The sequence below is a fragment of the Castanea sativa genome, chromosome 11 (assembly GCF_040712315.1).
Source record: "Castanea sativa cultivar Marrone di Chiusa Pesio chromosome 11, ASM4071231v1".
NCBI classification, from domain to species: domain Eukaryota; kingdom Viridiplantae; phylum Streptophyta; class Magnoliopsida; order Fagales; family Fagaceae; genus Castanea; species Castanea sativa.
This window is the reverse complement of record NC_134023.1, coordinates 59,071,467-59,093,738: the sequence shown is the minus strand read 5'-3', so window position 1 is coordinate 59,093,738 and position 22,272 is coordinate 59,071,467. Positions and strand designations below refer to the sequence as shown.

General features: G+C 35.9%; 1 pseudogene; it reads right to left on the bottom strand.

Annotated features, from left to right (window-relative positions):
* Positions 1 to 354: 354 nt before the first annotated feature.
* LOC142616820 (beta-amyrin synthase-like) lies at positions 355 to 7,466 on the bottom strand (annotated as a pseudogene).
* Between the last annotated feature and the right edge of the window lie 14,806 nt (positions 7,467 to 22,272).

The following is a 22,272-nucleotide window of genomic DNA, read 5'->3' as shown; positions in this document are numbered from 1 at the left end:
ATTTTAGAATTCAAATCAAATCAAAATTCATAATTGCAATCTAATTTAGTTCTATTTGTCCAATTAATTTTTATATTTTTTGTGCCGAGTGACTTCCATTCATAATGCTCAGTGTGGAAACTGAGATGAATATTTCATCATTATAATTATTGAATGTTTCGGTGTGTAGCGCGAGTTACATGCTAGTACAATATAATATTGTAGGCCTTACTCCCATTTTATTTAGGTGGCCATTATAAACTTATATGCAAACACTTATAGCTACTAAAGAAAGATAAAATACTGGTGGGTAAGACAAAAAAGTAAATGGTACATAATGGAAAAAGAATTAATAACTCGCTACGCCACTCTTAGCTATATAGTTTTGGATGGCCATGGAACATGCTTGTGGTATTCTCCAAGAGCCCACAATGGGAAAACATTTCTATATGCTAAATAGTGCAACATGCAGTTTTTCAAGTAGACTCCTGTGGTTTCCTGCCACAACAAAGTAATTAATGATTAATTACAAATTATTTGAAGTAAAATTATTTGTCAAGGGAAAAAACAACATTCCATAATGGAAGAATGATATCTATGTCTTGTCAATTTTCATATGTCTATTTGTTATTTGAAGTTATGTTAAACAAAGACACCTGTTAAGGAAAATCGCCATTTTTCGATTGGAAATTGATTATCAACTTCGCTGCGCGATGAAGAGGTGTCAGGTCTCTTTTAGCCTATTACAAGTAAAATTTTATTCTTAGAATTATATAAGAAAAACATACAATAACACGATATATATGTTTTTAAACCATAAACTAACTTGTTTGGCATGAATAAGACCCACCATTGCCCATGCAGTTTGTACCAAATTTGCTCGATTTCCTTCAAGAGGTATATATATCTATGACCAAGCATAGAGAATTTGTTATTTTAATTTTCATGGAAGAATCTATACAACATCTACAAAATCTCATTTAAAACAAGAATAGATATAAATTTCTCTAAATTGAATCATTGATCTACAAAAACACATTGAACCAAATTGATGTAACGAAAGATATTAAATATGAAAAGATAAAGAATTTAGAGGCTTAAAGGAAAATGCATGGTTAAACACTACCTTTTCTAGGCATGAAAGATGACTCTTCGACCAGCCACTATCATCTTTTTGTGTTCTAAGTAAAAACTCAACAGCTTTTCGTATAGCAGGAGAATTGTCGTAAGTCTTGCCCACTGCAACTAATGCTCCAAGGGCAAACCATGTACCATACATAAAACAAATTCCCCAATTTCCATACCTACGACAAAGTCTCATCTTGTAATTGATTTGTATTACATCTATATATAAAACTATGATAACAATAATAGTAAGCAAATGTTTCAAATTCGTCATGTAATTTATCTGACCATAATAACAATAATAATATGATGTCAATGCACTTTTGATACTACATTTTGGGCTGATTTTTGTTTTCGTCCCTACTTTTTAGTTCCTAATTATGAAAAACTATGTCTATTTTGATCTCTGCTGTCAACTCACTAACAAAAAATGCATATGTAGCAAACAAAGCACACTATTGGCATATTAAATGCTGTTGTGGCTAATAAAATAATAAAAATAAAAAATTTATTTGATTTTAAAAAAATGCCACATCAACATTTAAACTGAAAAAATACAAAAAAAAAAAAAAAAAAAACTAAAAAATCTTTTTCTACTTTAAAGATTGAGAATGACAAAGAATAGATACAAAGACTACCAAAGAATAGATACAAAGTACTGCACTATATTCATACCCCCCATTGCAAGAAAATTGACTACATCAACAATATATATATATATATATATATATATATATATATATATATATATATATATATATATATATATATATTGCTGACGTAGTCAATTTTCTTTTAAAGATCTACTACACAGTGAAAGCATGTCTTAGTATCACTAATGAAACCAAACAAATTTCCACCGTGGAACTTTAGATTTTATATTCAAATGGTATTCTGTAGGGAACAAAATGAGAAATCTAAAAGTGTATTTGTGCCTAATAATATTGAGTAAACTAGTACATGAACATACCAAGAACCATCAAGCATTTGTATGTCTAAAATGTATTTGACTGCTTTTTGAATGGAATTCTCAATCTCCGTTTTCCTGTGCTCGGGGTGCAACTTCTTAAACAAAAGTAAAGCTTGGATTGATGATGCAGTGCACTCAACATACTCATGCTCAACGACAATACCCTCGAAGAATTCTGTGGGATTAAGCCACTAGAAGGGAAAAAAGGTAATAAATTTTCCACTGATATATGATAATTAAGATTGAATATATTTGCATAAATTTCAAATGAACATTTCAACGACACTTCAATATGTGAAGGTACCAACTTCTAACCACTCTTGAGCTCCTGCGGGCTCCCAAGCAGATAAACCTCCATTCTTACTCTACATTATTAACATGAGAGTAATGATTAAATATGTAAAGAAACAAGCCACCAAAAAAAAAAAAGCAAAACAAAGAAAATTAACAAAGTTGCTTCGGAGTTAGTTCAAAAGATGATGAGGGTTTATATATATTGAAAATTGTAAACAATTTTGGTTTTTTAAGAAGAATATTCTTAGATAACCAATCTCTCTAGATTTGAACAAGTAATTTTCGGCACTTTTAGATCCACCTATAACAATGGTAGCTTGTATTACCTATTCACGCCTACGCATGCAAAATAAGCAAACAAAAATATACAACACTATGTAAGAGTAATGGTTAGATGATTAGTTCACCAATTAATAATTGTTTAAGATTTTAGGAAGAGTAATAATTTTTAATGATATTATAGCAATTAGACTATGGTAACAATTAACTCCCATTAATTAACAATGGTGAAATCAATTAAATTCGTCTCTTCCTAAAGGCATATGTTTTTTTCTACAAGTGGTAATTTATCATTCTATGAAAAGTTAATCCTCACCTGTAAATAGAGTAGGATATTTACAGCATCAAACAAGCGCTCAGGTTCCATTTTCTCACCAACAACTTCAGGTGGCATCATTGAAAAAAGTAAGCAACACTGTGAAGTAAAGGAGAATTTGGTCACACGGTGATTATGGACAAGTAGCAATAGTAGAATTTGAAGAAACGTTAAACAGATTCATTTACCTTCAAACATTCTGTAGTGCAATCAGAAACTTGTAATCCATGATCTTGATCAGAGAAAGTCCATGATCCTTTAGAAATGTGACGATGCATTTTTCTAAAGTCTCCAGAAGGATTGTCTCTAACCTTTACATTGTTTAAGGGGAACACAATAACTCCAAATGACATATTAATAATGACTTTCCTAAGCAAAAATGTAGACTTTTATGATTTAAGAATTGAAAATCAAACATGGGATCTTTTTATGAACTCATGCCCTTTCTTCAATACCGGTCCAATTTCATTAGTGAGATCACAAGCTAAAAGAGCTTGAATGCTAAAACTCACATTCCACAATTGACTACCAAAACTCTACACACAAATTGCATATATCAAAGTCAGCAATTATGCAAATGGATAGGTAAAAAGTTCTACAATTGTTTTGCATAAAATGTGTACTAACATGTGCCTTGATTCCATCTTTAGCGACCCATATGTATTCTTTCACCCTAGCAAGATGCTTCTTATAAGCATCCCCATTTGGATTTTCAACCCAACAAGCAAGCATACACATCGACTGTTCAATGCAAATGGCATTAGGAGGAATATTATATAGCCTAAATTAACGATGTATATGGCTTTTCTAGAGCATTGTAGAATCACATTACCTTTTCCACAACCCCAATGGTAATGTATCTAGTGACTTCATCTTCATAGTGAATGAGCTTCATTGCTGCTTGAAGAGCTTTTTCTCTAACCAATTTATTTAAAGGCCAACGAGTGAGAAGAGGCTCAGTTAATATGTATAGGCTATCCCAAAGTAGATCTTGTATCACAGGATGCGAATAGTAGATATCCTCCTGTAGTAATTGATTTCCATAATCAACGCATTAGCAAAAATAAAAAAATTTCCATAATCAATGCATTAGCAAAAATAAAAAATTTGCACAATCAATGCATTTGCCAAAAACAATGCATTGAGAGATATATTTAAAAGACCATATAGTATATGTCATTCCACAATTATCAACCATGAAGGTTGTTGGAATATTGACCTATGAGTGACGTGGTTAGCGAAATCTTAAATTTCTAGATTGGATACTAATGACAAGAATGAGTGGTTAATATCACATAATTGGGTCCAAACCTACAGGCTTAAACTTTTGGGTCATGTTATGTCCTTCTATGTTATATTAACCCTTCAATTGGAATCTTTTCATGGTGTTATCTCCTCATCAAAGGTACACTGACCTTTGCACATTAATGACGTGCTTTGGCCCAATTAACTTCATTGTAAGGTCGAGTGTAAAGTTCCTCCCTTAATTGAAGAATAAGAGGTGTAATTGGCCCAACAAACCTTCTCCCATATAAGTATGAAAAAGGCAAGTACACCAACTGACAATAGATCCACATCTTCGCTGCATTTTGGGCACCACAAAATTGATAAGTTATAATTAGAATTTGATGCATTAAAAAGAATGTTAAACCTCTGTAGTGACGAAGGCATCAAAGAAATGAACTAACTCTTTTAAACATCGACTTAACTGATTTTAGAAAGGTTCCACATGAAATAATGATTTAAAATACTTAATGAAGAACTAATCATATATTGTATAAACCTGGATACATGGGAACATATGGAGGAAGAAGCCAAAATTCCGGAGGCATTGGGTTGGCTCCAGCCCATTCAAACACACCAAGTATCTACAGTTTACAGGACATCACATATTAGTGTTAATTATCAACAGAAAGTCATGATGAATGGTGAGTTCTTGAAACCAAATATGTTCATTTCTCAAATTGCGAAATAAATATGATTATATTTAATTAAAAATATAAATTATTTTGAGTATTTAACCCTAATTTGATGTGAATCTTCACAAATAAATAGTCATACCGAAAGTCAAGACTTTCCCCAAGAAGATATGTGTGTTGCACCACCACGATCAAGGACCCATTTTCTTGCTCTTGCACAAGCATTGTCCTGACCACCATCAGGTCCTTCCCCAAGTATTCGCATACAAATGTAGCTGAGAATTGTGCAAATTAAACATGATGTTGTGGCCTCCTATGTAAAATCCCCATCCACCATCTTCATTCTAAAAAACAAAAAGAAAAAAAAAAAAAACAGAGAATGAAAGTGAAATTTTTTGCAAAATCTCTATTCTTATTGATTCAATAAACATTTTAAACTTTCAAGAATATATACCTGATGATTGTATATGTAACGAAGAATTTCTTTTTTATACTCAGCTGGGAATACAGTATTAAGATGTCCTGTAATGTAAAAACATAATACTTGCATTTTTTTGGATCAAATACAAGAAAAATAGTAGTTATATCGAGCTGAAAGCCAAAATAGTTCACTAGCGAGAATGTTATTTGGAACAATTTTATTGTTCACAGTCAACTCAAACTTAATTAGAAGATATTCTGAAGGTTTATATTTACTTGATAAATTATAATGATAATAAATTAATAATAATATTGAAAACTTAATAATGATAATGATGCAACTCACAAAAGGAGAAAGGAAAAACAATGGGCCAGCATTTTCAGCAGGCCAATGGCCATCACAAGACTGCAAGGCAGTATAGAAATGGACAGCCCTCCTCAATGTAATTGTGGCCTTTTCATACGTAATTTCCTCTCCGTCCTCAATCTTAACTGGGGGAATTGTTTGTTTGAAGTTTTTCTCTCTCAAAAACTGCAATCATTTCAATAATTCCTACGTCATTAGCAAAAAAAAAAAAATTCCTAAGGCATTAGAATTTTAAAATACATAAATGTGAACATTAGCATTACCTACGAATACAATAGAACTATGGCAACGTATTATAATAGAATTTTAGTTTGATGAACATTGGTTGTTGTTGGCTTTTTCTTCTTATTTTTTACTTTTTTTTTTTTTTTTTTTGTAAATACAATGATATGATAGTTGTTAGAACTTAGAATTGAGAATCAATTTTCTACATAAAGGCAAGCATAAGGTTTTGTACAAGTAATACGTTGTACAAGGAAAGTACATTGGACCTGGAGTCCATTGGGCTTGTATACTAACAGCCCTCACAAACTCAAAGTAAGGATAAGAAACCTTAAGTTTGGAAACTAGATCACGAAAGCATCCTATGGGATGAGATTTAGTAAAATCCATTGGGCCTTTAGCCCGTTGGGCTTCTACACTACCGAAAACAAATCTCAAATCCAAATAACTATTGAATTTGATCTTCTATTTCTAGTGTTTGGTTGTTAAAAATTTTTCTTTATCATTTTAGGTTCTTTTAGAATATTTTAAGAATAATTATACTTTAACTAAAATAAACAGATAAAAAAAAATGCACATGTACCAATTACATGTTTATATGACCATGCAATGCAAAGATAATGTCGGCTATATGGTTATTAGTAAAAGAGTGATTCTAGCGATATAACAATAAATTTTACTATATAGTTTTATAAACCGATGTGTCTATTTTTTAAAATTTAAAAAAAATTAAAATTTTATTTATATTATATTATTGATGTGATATCAATTATATCATTTGTTTGCATTCTTTTTTAAATAAATTTCGTAATAGCACTTGATGTAACATAGGTCAAGGTTACAAAATCAAGTCAACCACGTTAGTTACTAACTAACCATCAACAAAAGTATGAATAATAATTTAAATAAAAAAGATATATTACTAAGGGGTAATTACACTCCCCTGCTTTGATGTTTGGAGAAATGACACCCCACCCCAAACTTAAAGGAAAAAAAAAAAAAAAAATTTCCCCCTTGACATTCGATTGAACAAACTTTGTTAAATTGATATTAAAAATAGTGTGTACTAACTTACCATTTTCTTAAGGGTAAGTTTCTAAAATTATTTTATTTCATTATTAAAATTCATTATTTTAAATTTAATTAAAGTGAATTTTAAAATATTAAGTGTGAATTTTTCATATTAATTTTTTTTCTTTTTTTCAATGGGTTATATAGAGATTTTGCATTGCAAGTATTTTGGTGATTGATAAATTTTTCATTTTTATTCTAAAATTATTTGTTTTATTTTTTACTAACAATGACTACATTTTTGTAAAGAGATTCTTATAATAATTTAGAATTTTTCATTACTAATATAAACAAAAATGGGGTTGGGACTATCCCTGATTCATTTGGCCAATTCACCAAACTTTCATCCTTTACTTTATCTTCAAATAAGTTGTCTGGTACACTTCCTCCCTCAATCTTCAATTTGTCTTCTTTGAAGATCTTTGATATATTAGACAACCAAATGCATGGGAGTCTTCCGTCAAACCTAGGTTTCACTCTACCAAATATTGCAGGATTTAGCATTGCGAACAACCAATTTATTGGATCAGTCCCTAATTCAATATCTAATGCCTCAAACCTATATGCTCTTGTTTTGAACAATAATAAATTAAGTGGAAAAGTTCCTTCTTTGGAAAAGCTATACAAAATTACTTTTTTTGGCATTACCCTCGACAATCTTGGAAATGGAGGGGCAAATGACCTGAGTTTTCTCTGTTCTTTGACAAGTGCCACCTATATGACTACATTTGCTATAAATGCCAATAACTTTGGGGGAGAGTTACCCAATTGCATTATCAATTTCTCAACTACTCTTGACACATTATATTTAGATAATAACAAAATATCTAGAAAGATTCCTACCAAAATAGGAAACTTGATTAATTTGGGGGATCTCCAAATGTGGCAAAACAAATTATCAGGTGATATTCCCTCTGAAATTGGAAAGCTTAATAATTTACAAGATTTAAATCTAGCTGAAAATAGTTTCTTTGGGAACATTCCATCGTCTCTTGGAAATTTAACTGTGTTGATAAACTTGTATATTTATTTTTTATGAGAATGATCTTCAAGGCAACATCCCTCTAACTCTAGGCATGTGCTAAAATTTGTTTCTTTTGAATCTTGCTAATAACAATCTCATTGGTTTTATATCCCCACAAGTTATTGGTCCCTCATTCTCACTGGTTGTTTTAGATTTTTCTGGCAACCAATTCATTAGTGTCCTTCCTATGGAAATCGAAATTTTAAAAAAATCTAGAATATTTGAATAATTCTGAAAAGATGTTCTTTGGTAAAATTCCAACAAGTCTTGAAAGCTACGTAAAGTTAGAATTTTTATACATAAGAAGAAACCTCTTCCAAGGGATCATTCCTCCGTCTTTGGGATCATTAATTAAGAGGTCTTTAAGAATTATCTTTCTAACAATAATTTGTCAGGCCAAATTCCAAACTTTTTGGAGCACTTTGTCTACTTGAGATTTCTAAATTTATCTCACAACCATTTTGAGAATGAGGTACCAATAGAAGGAATTTTGAAGAACAAAAGTGAAACCTTCATTATGGGAAATGATAAGCTCTGTGGGAGTGTTCCTGAATTTCAGCTTCCTAATTGCAAACATGAAAAATCCAAGAAGAGTAAGTTGACCCTTACGTTGAAGTTAATAATCTCTATAATTTTTGGGCTTCTTGGAGTAATTTTGGTTGTGTCACTTATACTTCTTTCTTCTTTAAGAAAGAAAAGGAAAGAAAATACCTCAAGTGATTCAAGAAAAATTCCATTGAATGTATCTTTCCAAAGCCTCTTAAATGCTACAAATGGATTTTCTCTACTAATTTAATTTGTGTGGGTAGCTTTGGGTTAGTGTATAAAGGAAGTCTTGATCAAGATCGACATATAGTTGCTATCAAGGTGCTCGACCTTTCATGCTATTGAGCTTTTAAGAGTTTCAAAGCTGAGTTTGAGGCACTAAGATATATCAAACATCGAAATCTTGTAAAGGTGCTCACAACATGTTCAGGTGTTGACTATAGAGGTCATGATTTTAAAGCATTGGTATATGAGTTCATGGAAAATGGTAACCTAGAAGAATGGTTGCATCCAACACCAAGAGTAGATGATGCTCATGAGGAGAGAAGGAATTTGAGTCTTCTTAACAGATTAAATATCGACATTGATGTTGCTAATGCATTGGATTATCTTCACAATCATTGTCAAACACCTGTTGTTCATTGTGACCTCGAGCCTAACAATGTTCTTTGTACGTTTTTAGACCCCTTAAACACAGCCAGATTAATCTAATTATTTAGCCAAGTGATTAACTTAGGTAAATTAAGCAGATCTAGGTTAACACAAATATATTGTATCATGCAAAGCAGTGAAAATATAAAGAACACAATGATATGATGACCCAAGAAAACCAAGCCGGTAAAAAACCTGGGGAGGATTTAACCTAACTATCCTCAAGGTAAAACTGAATCCACTATGAAAGAATTAAAGTTTACACAATAGCGACTTAGACCACTAATATCCTATTGCTACCACTCCAAGTGCACCATACCAGTCCAGCATGCCCAGCTTTAGGCCGAGTGCACCATTTCAGTCCAGCATGCCCATCTTTAGGCCAAGTGCACCATCTCAGGCCAAGACAAGCTCAGCCACTCAATTTGCACCATCTCAGACTAGGATGCACCAATCCAGTCCAAGTGTAACACCTCATGCCAGGACAAGCTCATCCCATCCATTTCAGGCCAGTAGAAGCACAGTCATCCACTCTTATACATAGTAACACAACTCCACTCTAGCTGCACCACACCAATCAGGCAGCACCACACAAAATCCAGGTGCACATCACAACTTCAGCAGCAGTAACCCAAATCCAAGGCAGAAAAAGAAAAGGATGGTAACAACAGAGACTCTAAAGGCTTTTAAGAATGCATCCAGATACATGGAAGCAATCAGACATGGTGGGAGTCAATCATCTATGCATGGTCTAAGGAAATGAAGAGAGAACAAGTTCATTTTTCCTTTGCTTGATGAATGTCACTTGTTTTGTGTATTTATGGTGATAGGGTTAACTATGGAACAATACCCTGTTGTTGGCTTAACTATGTAATTATGGTGTTTGTGTGATACGGTTAACTATGAAACAATGCCCTGTTGTTTTGTGTAATTCTAGTGATAGTAGAAAGTGTTTTTTTGTTTAAACATGAACCCTTTGTCCTGCTTTAATACTCATAGCAATGAGGAGCAGTTAATGATAAGTTGGAGATCTATTTTTATTGCCTTTGTTTTGTTTAGGTTAATATTGAATCTTGTGTCCTATTTTGGTTTTCACAGCAATGAGAAGCTGTTAATGAAGATGCTGTGTTAGATATTTTATTGAGCTTTGTTATATATCTTGACACTAGTGATACTGACAGGTTTGTTGTATATATGTGTTGATATCCTTGGACCATTGGTATATAGAGTTTTTGTATTTCATGTTTAAAACATATACTGACAGGTTTGTTTTACCCCTCCTTCAAACCTTGTTTCTTTCCCTTTGCCCAAAAATAGATACTGACAGGTTTGCTAGGATAGTATTTATTTCTCATTTCAGGAGTAGGATCAAGAAAATAGCTCAAATTGTTATTTACTTTAAGATTTAACAATCAGTTGGTGCATTATTTGCAAATTTCACCCATAATGAGGGCCTTGAAGCCAAATACATCTTGGGCTAGGAAATAGTAAAGGTATGCCTGACTTAACTATGCTTCCTAGTAGATATGCATAGATTCACAGTATATATATAGGCACAGATTCATTAGGCAAGTTTACAATAATTACCATTGCATAATACATCACCAACACATTGCTAGTCCAATCATCCAGGAACAAAGGTATTCATTTCATTCCAAGAATGGTACAAAAAAAGACCAGCATGTGTTTCCATGCTAACTACCTAACCAAAAAGTTTACACACTGCCAGCCCTATACATTAGCAATTACAGGATATTGAAACTCCCCCATCTATGCAACATGCTAACCAAACAATTACTTCCACCACCCACCTAACCAAACATAAACACTTCCTCACTTCCCACTTGTTGCCTAATTGAACTTCCACTACCTATCTAACCAAACAGGCAATTACAAAGACAAATCCCACATATCAATAAGAATGCCAAAGCTACAGTGTAAAACTTCTCTCTCTTGTAGCAACTCGCAACCTCAGCCTCTAGTGTGATAATCCGTTGCCTTTGCTCTGGCATAAGCACCTTACTATGTTCACATATCTCATCATCACGCCATTGGAAGAATTTACACATTCGCCTAACCTAAAATGCGAACCAAGCACTTAATAATGAAACACAAGAAAATTGAAAAATAAACTTCCACCACCAAAGAAGAATTTAAACAAAAAAAAAAAAAAAAATTGAACCCCAGTAAAACAAAATACTCAAATTGAAATACCCAGTAGGTTGGACAACCATAAAACCTTTTGCCAGGGTTGTCTGCTATCCACAAAACGACTAACACTGGTTTTTTAGCATAATAGCACCTCAATGGAGCTCTCCTCCTCAAGCTTGAATTGGCTGAAGAGCTTGCTTCCATCTGATCAGAGACTTCGAAGTGGTTGAAGATCTTGAGAGATGGTTGATGATAATGGTGGCTTCAAGTGATAGAGATGGTTGATGATGGTGATTTAAGAGAAAGGTTGATGGTTCGAGAGAGACAGAGAGGGTAATTCTAGGGATTCAAGTCTGATTTGGGGATTTTCAGTGTCTACACACCAGATTGGTTGGTGAGTGCCTCGCGTGACATACATGTGATTGGGTTTGGGGTGGGAAAGCCACATGTCGAAGTGGGGCATGCCACGTGTAAAAAAATAACCTTATTTTATTTCTCCGTCAGCCACATATGCTTTTTTCCTAGCCTAAGCTGACGGCAAGGACTTAAATGTCACGCGTTAATTAGTTTAGAGACTAAAAATGGTGAAATAAAAATGTATGGACCAAAATGGAAAAGCGTCAAAATGTAGAGACTAAAAGTGCATATACGCCTAGAATTAAAATAAATGAAGAAAGTTATAGGAAATATTATTATTCTAACCGAAATTTCTGTAGCGCTATAACCTAATGTAGTGCTTCAATATAAATTTTTTTTGAAGAATGTTATACATATATTATAACATACTAATCGCAGATCTGCACAATAAAGTGAGTATAACCTAACCCAGAGCACTACAAGGACTTGGGAGACTATATTGATTTTATTTTATTTTATTTTTTTGGGTTTCCCACGAAAATGCAACGCATTCCGTGAGGAAAGGACAGATGTACGGATCTAATATTGTTTTCCGTAATAGAAGCTATAGACCAGAGAGGAGAGATACTCTAGTCTCATTGTAAACCATTTAAAAAAGTAAAAATACAACAAAAATTGTTTGAATGTGGAAAAAACTGCATTCTATACTTTTTGCAAACCAGTCACAATTTCATTTAGCATAAATACTTTTTAGTAAAGTTTTAGTATAGTAGCAAACACAATTTCTAAGAAAAATTCGATCTGCCATAATACAAATTCCGCTTTCAAATTCAACCAGTTTAAGTGTTATAATCCAAATTTGAGCTCAAAATTATTTAAAACAAACTATACTCCACAATCAAACAATGAAAAATTCATTTCTCTCCCCCATTTTCCATCCCCACTCTTTTCATCCCAACCAAACATATGCTTAAGGCCTACAAATAAAGGCCCATGCATTGAACAAAGTTCCATACATACGGGCTTTAGGAATTCAAGGGGAATACATTGCATATATAGGGGTAGCTGCCTCCAGTCAGTTTAGTCTGTAGGTATCAAATGTTCTAGCAGCCTGGATTGAAAAATAATTATTTTCTTCCACCCATTCCTTACATGTTGGATTTTCTCTACAACCGTAGGGCTTGCCCACTACTCTAGCCCTTGGAATGTCTCTGGGATCATATGGGCTATCAATGGGAAACTACGCCCTTGGGCGAAAGAGATATGTTTCCCTATGGCCCAATAGAGCCAGTGCCCATTTGGGATATCGGACTTCTTAAAGAGTTAAGACATCTTTTGCTACTTTTGCATCACACTATTGGAACCGATACCAATTTTTATATTTATTATCAATCTCTAATTTGGGGTTTGATGAGCTGTGGTTCGATCAAATGGATCACAAACACAATGTTACACTGGACAAGAAAAGGAAGGACAATATACGTTGAAAAAAAAGCGAAAGAAAGTGAAGAAAAGAGAAGAAAAATGTTAGTTAAGTGTGATATAGTACCATACATGTATGTGTTACTTGGAGTATTGATGATATTCTTTTTCTTATTTCCATTTTTGTTTGTGATTTTGTTTCACTTTTGTACCTTTAATGGAGTTCATCTAAATTTATGTATTTTCTTTAAAAAAAATCTAAATATTTAGAACACTTCTTCTTCTTCTTTTTTTTTTTTTGATAATTTGATAGTTACTAAAAATGGCGGGATGGTTTGAACACTTTGAATCATAGTTCTTCTAATAAAAGAGAGGCGATAATACTCATGAAATACAAGACTCTTAACAATTTATGTATACCTTTTTAGTTAGGGTCTTTATTATAAGTAGGTTTATTTTCTTTGTGCTGCATGTTGGCTGTTAGTTGTTGCAAATAGACGGGTGGGAAAATACTTCATGGTAAAAATGATAGTAGGTTTTTATTGGTCCACTTCTACCCATTTTGGTCTATTTGGTCGACATAAGTCCAATCGGTCCCAGTCAGTCTGTTTTAGTCCACTTTGATCCATTTTGGTCCAGCAGTCCACTTGGGTCAAATCAGTCCCATCTAGTCCATTTGGTCCAATTATATCACTTTCTTAGTGTAATGTTTGTAACTCCAATTACATCATTTTAAAAGGGTTTTGGACTAACATTTATTGAGTCTCATTTACTATTTTCATTTTTTACATTAAAAAATATATAACACCAAATTTCTTCACCTATCACGCGAGTTTGACTAGTTAGTTACACTAATTCCTCAATTGTAATTCCTCTAAAATTTTCCAAGAGAATGGTTCAATCTATACCAAGTTTAAAAACAACATATAACGTGAAAGTGGAATGGGGTTTAAAATCTTAGTGGTTTAAGAAGAGTAGGATGACCGCAATTGAGAGCATTGTGTTCAAGCAAACAATTCTTAATATCCTATTAAAATTAAAATTAAAAAAAAATCCTAATATATGATCTAGGTACAACTATAAGACCTCATATTCTATTTTTATTAGCACAAAATAAAATAATGTGAAACTTGGGAATCTGTGTAGACAACTAAATTCTTAGTTCGAAATAAATCAAACAAGTAAAATAGTTTCACAAATGCGAATTTGTATTGATGAATATGTGGTACAATTCTCTGTAATTACAAAATAGTGATCCTCTGATTCGATCTCCTTGAAAGATTTGTTGATGGAATTGTGGTAATGTGATTTTGATTTGAACACAAGATATCCTTCAATTTGGCTGAGGAATGGATCGAAGATCTTTGAAACAGAATTACAACGAATCTCTGGCTATGAGCTTGTTAGAAATTCTTTGTTCTTCGTGTTCTTTGTGTGTTCTTCGTGTTTGAAGGTTTGTGGTGGAAGTTCTTCGGGGCTTTGGAGGCTTGAATCCGTAGAGCTTCACCAATTTGTGGTTTGTTGAGGTTTCTGGAGGCTTTTGAGCTTGATTCCAGTGACCTTTGAGATCTAGACAAGTAGTTTGGATGACTTTGCTTCGAATGTTGTCTGTATTCGGGGTTGAAGTTCTTGAAATTCCTGGAGGCTTCAGGGTTTGATTCTGGCAGAGCTTCTGGATTTTTGAGCTCAAGATATCTTTCTCCGTCTCTCTGTCCTCTGTCCTCCTAAATGTCTTAGGAAGGCTTCTATTTATAGGAGTTTAGGGGTAGGTGAGTGACATGTGGCGGAGTCTGATTGGTGACACATGTCATAGCCTGATTGGTCCGCTTATGTCATCGCTTACACCTGCTGGATTGCTTGTGTCATCGCTTACGCATGCTGATGCAGTTTCATGCCTTTATTTCAATGACACTTGGCAAATTTCTATTGGAATCTGAATAGTGATGGCAAAACCTAGCAGCAGTACGTGGCACTTTGTAATTGGTTGTATTTTGTGGACTTGGTAGTATGATGTGTCAGCTTGTGATAGGTCGGGAATTTTCCCTCTCTACAAATGCCCCCTCGAGACTCGTTCATGCACACAGTTTTGGAGTGTGGTGAGTGAATGAGTCTTGAAAGAAAATAGATTTTTATACTTGACTCTTCTAGTGAAATAGTTGAAGGTGGTGGAGCTTTTAACAGGATGAAGTAATTGCAGAAGAGTAGACCCACCCATATGAAAGGCTTTGATGAGACCGAGAAGGGGTCTGCGAGTATTTGAATGTACTCGTGTGACCGAGCTTTCTCAGCAGAGGTTAAGTCAAAGTAATTTCAGAAGAGTATTTTGGACCGTTGGTGGCGATCACAAGGTGTTGAAGATGGAGAAGAGGTGAGAATGTTGGCTGGGTACAGCATGCAGAGCTCTGGAGCTAGCCTCTTATTTTGAAGAACTTCTGGTGAAGTTATATCTAAAGGGTATACTTTGGATCACAGAGAGAACATGTGGGAGTGTGGTCGAATGTGCTTGTGTTATCGCATCACTCAGGTTAAGTTGAGGTAATTTCAGAAGGGATTCTAGGTTTGCTGGTGGTGGTGGTGAAGAAGATGGTGATGAAGCAAAGTGAATGGATGAAACATATGACACCATGGTACTGACCCTGTATGTTAGGGACTCTCTGGCGAAGATGTCTCTAGGAAGTACACCTTCGGATGTGGGACTGGTTGCATGCTGAATGAGGTCCGACGGCAAGTCGTTGAATGCGCATGTGTAACTGGACCATACTGACGGAAATTAAGTTGAAGTAATTTCAGAAGTATATTTTCTGAAATTCTTCAAGCTGATCTTAAGTTGGAGTAATTTCAGAAAGTGTGTTTTGTGGTACCAGCAATGATGACCTTTGGGCTCCGCGTTGGTGGAAACATGGAATGAGGCTTTGGCGACCATTCACCGACACCAAAGGCTAATTTCTGATGAGCTGGTACCTTGGAGGTCATCGTAAGTGTTGGATGGGAGACAATTTGTAGGATACCCCAACACTTTTTACCACCTTCACCTAATGCAACTTTGTTGGGAAAGCACAACAAATGAAAGATGGAGCTAACTTGTGATCCTGGTTTTAGAAACCAGCTAAGCTGCTGTTTGTTCCGAACCACTGCTTCTAATGGGAGACCAAACAGTTGAAGAGAGACTATGGAAGCCCTGATTTTAGGAACAGGTGTCTCTGCTGGACTTGGATTTCCTGGCCAACCAATTCCAAGGAAGCATGGAAGGTCGATGCAGACCTTGTTATGAGTAACTTTATGAACAAACATGGTTATTATATAAGGAAACAAAATTTGTTTGATTCCTAAAACAGTGATGATGTTGTGAGAAGGGTTATTACTGAACCATGAAGGGGTTGATTTCAAACTGATTATGAAGCGATTTTGGTTGCTAGGTATTGAGAATGATGAGGCCATAGTGAGAACTGGCTGTGAGAAGGAGGATTTGAAAATTTGAAAGAAGCAAATCTTCATTTCATAATTCAGTGTATGTGTGTTTTTTTTTTCTCTTGATGGGCTTTAGTGAATCCGGCCCTTCTATTTATAGCGAAGAGATGAAGAACGGTAGTTGGGTAGTTAAGAACGGCGGACAAAACCTTTTGGTGAGAATGGTGGATGAGAACGGTAGGCGCCGAATGAGAATGTTAGGTTGGAGACTGGTAGGCGCCGACGGAAATAGTAGGCTGAAGTAGTGACCCAATGTAATTTCAATTTTGAGACATACTTGTGAGAGTTCGTCTGTTCTTTGAAAGGGGAGCCTTGATCAAGTCTGGAGGATAATTTTTCAGGGAATCCAGACCAACTGGATGGATCTCAAATTATGATCTTGAGAGCTTAAATTTTGGACACCGCTAGTACTTTGGAGAAGTGAGTCAGATTGATAGTTTCTAAGTCCAAAACAAATATGCAGATTTCAAAATCAAAATCTTTGTGAAAACCTGATAAGACAAGCTTTGCTCGAACATCTTGATTTTTGGTCAAAGTTTTACATTAAAGTCAACAGTTGTAGACTCACACTATTTGAGCAATTTTGGATTTTCAAATGAATAAATAGACCCCAAAATTGGAACGTACACGAAAAATTGAGCAAGACAGGTCTATCTCAAAAATTTTGACTTTTGGTCAAGATTTGTGGAAAAGTCAACTTTTTAGAAATTGGACTGTTGTGCAATTTTCAAGTCTCGGTTGAAGAAACAGATCCCAAAATTGGAAATTACGCGAAAAACTGAGTGGGACAGGTCCATCTCAAAAATTTTGACTTTTGGTCAAGATTTATGCAAAAGTCAACTTTTTAGATATTGGACTGTTTGTGCAATTTTTAAGTCTTGGTTGAAGAAACAGATCCCAAAATTGGAAAGTACGCAAAATATTGAGTGGGACAGACCCATTTTGAAAATTTTGACTTTTTGGTCGAAGTCAAAGTTCCAATTTGTCAAAGCATTTTTTTTTCAGGCGGTCCAGATCCGGGTCGGTTTTTCGGGTCAAACCGGGTCGAACCAGTTCGTGGAGGATGATGTCATCCGTGAAGTCATAGAGCTAGAGTGTGCGTCAGCGCGTGGCGCGTGCACGCGCGTGAGAGATTGCCGGCGCGTGTGAGCATGTGGTCTCATCTATCGGCGCGTGGGAGCGCGTGCATCTGAAGCTGTGATTACCGGACCTTCTGGTGGCGCGTGGCAACTTCTTTGGTCGCGAAATTTTTGGGTCTTGTCGATCTAAGGCCGCTGGATCGAGTGGTGACGCCACTTTTTTGAAATGAAGTCTGGATTTGTATGAATATGAAGGAATATGCCATGGTCCTCTGAAGCTTTTGGTGGCGCGTGGAGGCACGTGGCAGAGTGTTTGCTCCTGAAATTTTTGGGTTTTGTCGATTTTTGTTGGTTTGAGATCTTGGTGGATTCAGCTTTGTGAAATGAGGTCTAGATTCCCACGAGTTTGAAAAAGAAGTCCGCTGGCATTGTTGGACCTGTTATCCTCTTGGTCTATTTTGGCGGTGGTCGTTCTGACAGCATGTAGAAACTCAGGCAGGACGTAGGTTCATGGTAACCACTGAGTGCCTTTAGTGTTCTCAAGGGTTGATTTTTGGGTCATCTTGTCAGTGAATTTGGAAATTTGGAAGAGAAGCCAGCAAGCATTGTTGGACTTTGTTACTATCTTCTTGTTTGTTTAAAGTCCTCAGAGGATTTTTGTGGCATCTTGTCAGAGGATTTAGAAATTCAGAAGAGGAGACGGCGGGCATTGTTGGATTGGTTGCCATCTTAGTCTTCTCTGTTCTGACAGTGTTTGACATTCTTTGAGTTGCAAAATCTGACTTCAAATAATATCTGTTTGGTGGCAGCATTTTAATGGCTTGCCAAATCTCCTTCTTTTTTGTCTGTTATTTCAGAAGTTTTCTATATAAAGGCATGCGGGGCATGCACGAAGTTATACAAAGCATAATCTCCTGAGTAACGTAATACAAGTGTAGAGATTTTTTTAAAAAATTATTTATTTGTTTTTTTTTTTCACTTTTTGATTGATTTTTTTTTTTTTAGGGAATCATGATGCTTTTTTTTCAAGGATTCGAAGGTTGGGCAAGAACCAGCCTTATTTATTTGTAAGGAGAAAGATGACAAGGATGCAAAGGCTACAACTTTGATTGTTCGTCTGCCCATAATTAGAAGATTTTCAGAGAGATGGGGCCGTAACTCTTATCCTCTCAATTTGCTGAAATGGTCACAAGTTGTTCACTCTGATGGTGGCTCTAATTTGGACATAGTTACCCTTCTTGCTTCGCATCACAAAAATGTTGCCAAATCAAAGCTGTACAACACTTTGGGACGAGAGATAATTGCAAAACGCGCCAATTGGGATTCTTCCTTTAGCACGAATGGAGGGTTTTCCTATTTTTTTCTTTATTGGGATTGGCTAGAAGATGTGCTTGGTCGGTGTAAGCACCTCCTTGATGCGGTCCAGCTTTACAACGCTGTCTTTGCCTCCCTATTCACATATGATTATGATGAGATCTCATGAAGGCATTGTGTGAGTGTTGGAGTCTGTCTACCAATACCCTCCACACCTCAGTTAGGGAAATTTCTATCACACCATGGGATCTTTCCATTCTTGGCGGACTTCCTTGCACAGGTGCATTTTATGATGAAGTGGTACCCAATGCGCAAGAGCTAGATGGAACTAATGACGAAGGACGACCCTATTTACCGCACAGCTGCCACTACCTTTTCATGGCGTATCATCACCTTCAAAACCGGATGAAAAGGCAAGGGAAAGTGAGTGTTCGTGACTGGATTACTTTTTGGTACAGTGGAAATAGCAAGTACCCAGCTCCTAGAAAACCAGCGAGACGGGCAACCAGTCCCAAGTGGAGTCAGAATCCCTTTGGCGAGATAAACGAGCCTGGACCATGGTCTGATAAAGAACACGGGGTCTTTGCAGATCTTCAAATTGAGGGTGACTTAAAGGAGGAGACTTACCTATCGGCACTTCTTTCCTATTGGCTGTGCATATTTGTGTTTCCTAGCAAGGATATGAATAGCATCCGTCCCGGCACTTTCAAGATTGCTAGTTCTATGGCCAATGGTCGTTCATTTGGCCTTACTCCCCCAGTACTGGCTAGCATTTATCGTGGGCTTAACACCATTTCTTCCTCTCCTACTCCAAGCAAATCTAGAGCTAGTTTTGCTATTCATTATGTTTACGCCTGGGTGGGTCATTTTTTCAGAAGCAACCGCATCGTTCATGCTAAACTATCCCATCCTTTGATGACTAAATACTCCGGTGTGGGTTCTGCCTCTGTATTCAATGAATTGTCCACACGAAAGCAGATACGAATTGCCACCGACTTCTTTTGGCACAAGACTACTTTTAATAAAAGCTATGACCAGACATTCGTTGACAATGATCGTTTATCCATTCAGAGGTTTGACTACTTTATAAGCCTTCGCTCAGGGTACTTGACATTTCGATGTGAAGACCAACATATTGTAGAAGCATATAGCCCCCACAGATTCAGTCGGCGCTTTGGATTTCATCAAGACATTCCAAGTGACTTAAAGGAAGAAATTCATACAGGTTCTTTAAAAGATCTGTACCAATTCTACCAATCTTTCACTTGTCGCAACACAGATTCCAAGGTACTCATTCTGGCTCTTGCGTCAGACTTTGGAAGCCGGGTCAGACATAGCTACAAACGATGGTGGGAAGGAGTATGTAAAACTGATTTTACCAAAGGAACAAATTTACTAGTTGAAATTGCCTCCTCTATTAAATCACTGACGTCCAACAAGCCTCAGAAGGGAAAGAGGGATCTTCAAGACTCAGACATTCCACAATCCTTGTCAAAGTTTGCACAAAGTCAAAGCATCAAAGGTTCGCTTGCTGTACCAGTTAGGGATGCCATTGAAATTTTTGAAAAGGAGGTGTGTGACGACTTCGACCCCAGTTAGAAACATTCGAAGAATCTAATGAAAGGTGTTGATGCGGAGACTTCTACTGATCATGCACATTTTCTTACACATAGTTAGTCTTCTACCTCAAAGCCATCTATGAAGAGTTCGGATCTCAAGAGGCGTAAGTTTGCTGATGCTGGCACGTCATCCAAATTTTCGATTGAGATAGAAATGACACCTCTCTCATCCTTGCAACCAATCGACCCTCTAGAAGCCTCTATATTTAATGCCAAGGTGCATATTTCTTCCGTGCGTAGGACAGGCGCTTCTATGCTGGGAGATGTTCTTTTAAACAGTCTTTCGAATCTTTCTATAGACAATATCCTCCCACAAGCCGAAGCATATGAAATTTATAGTGAGATTGCAATTCTTGGAGTGGACCCTCAATACTTGCGTGAAAATGTTGACAAATACTGCAAGGGTGTTGCAGACTACTTGAAGATGAAAGAATCTCTGAATACACGACCAAGTCCTGCTATCTTAATTCAACGTGAGGCTGAAGTTGAATTCCTCCTTGTTGAAGCATTGCATGAGAAGGAATCTTTGAAGACCGAGCTTGATACTGTTACTTTGAGGATGGCTAACTTGCAAACCGAGATTGGCCAATTAGGACAATCATTGTCTCAAATTGAAACTCATCAAGTTGAATAAGACGACGTTGTGCAAGCTTTGGAGGAACAACTAGAAGAGGTCAAATCCGCTCTCGTTCTTGAAAACCAGGATATGGAGGCTTTAGAGAAGATGCGAGCCTTGCTGGAGATAGTCGTTCTAGTTTTAAAGACTTAAAATGGATGTCGTAATCTTTTGTATTTTAATTCCTTTCATACGTGTCATCATGCTTTCCCCTGTACTATTTTTCCTTTTGTCAATCAATGAAGAAGACTTATTCCCTGCTCCTTTCTTTTCATGTTTTAATAATGAAACTCTTTTTTTTTTTTTTCATGTGACTGAACTTAGTGAAAAGTACTAAGCTGCCTACGTACCTCGGAGAGGGATCAAGTCATTACGTAGTTCAACAAACTTTTTTTTTTGATGATTTTTTTCATGGTTTTGATGATTTTTTTTTTTGTTTTTATGGTTTTGATGATTTTTTTTTTCATGGTTTTGATGATTTTTTACAAAAAGGGAGGGCTCACATATGTAATCCTCGCCCTACACCCCACGGCATTTCATGGGTACCAATTGCGCAATAATGGGTATCACCTCTAATCGAACCCGAGACCTTGGCCTCAAGGGCGACATGGGCATCCAGCCACTACGCCACACTCGCAAATGGTGACATAGAGTGGGATTAATTTCTCCTTATTTGTACACTTTCAAAGGTAATGGGAAGACATCATGTACCCTTGTAGTGCTACAGTAGGCAGTTTAAACTCTTACCGAGGAGCCGTTCTTGATTTTCAAGCATAAAAGCGTTTGAGGAACTTCCCATTGATGGGACCGATCCTTACACCCTCCTGATCAATCAATTTGTTAGCCTTATTGGTGTTTACCTCCTGCTTGAGAGTTGGCAGTACATCACAAGCAACGGTCACATGGTTTGACCCGACAACTTCATCAAGGTCTAAATCAATCTTGTTTTCTTTGGCAAGCTTCATGATTTGTTCTTTGAAGACGAAGCATTTTTGAATTGGGTTGCCAATGATGCGATGATATTTGCAGTAGTTAGGGTCATCAACTTTCCCTATGTCTTCTG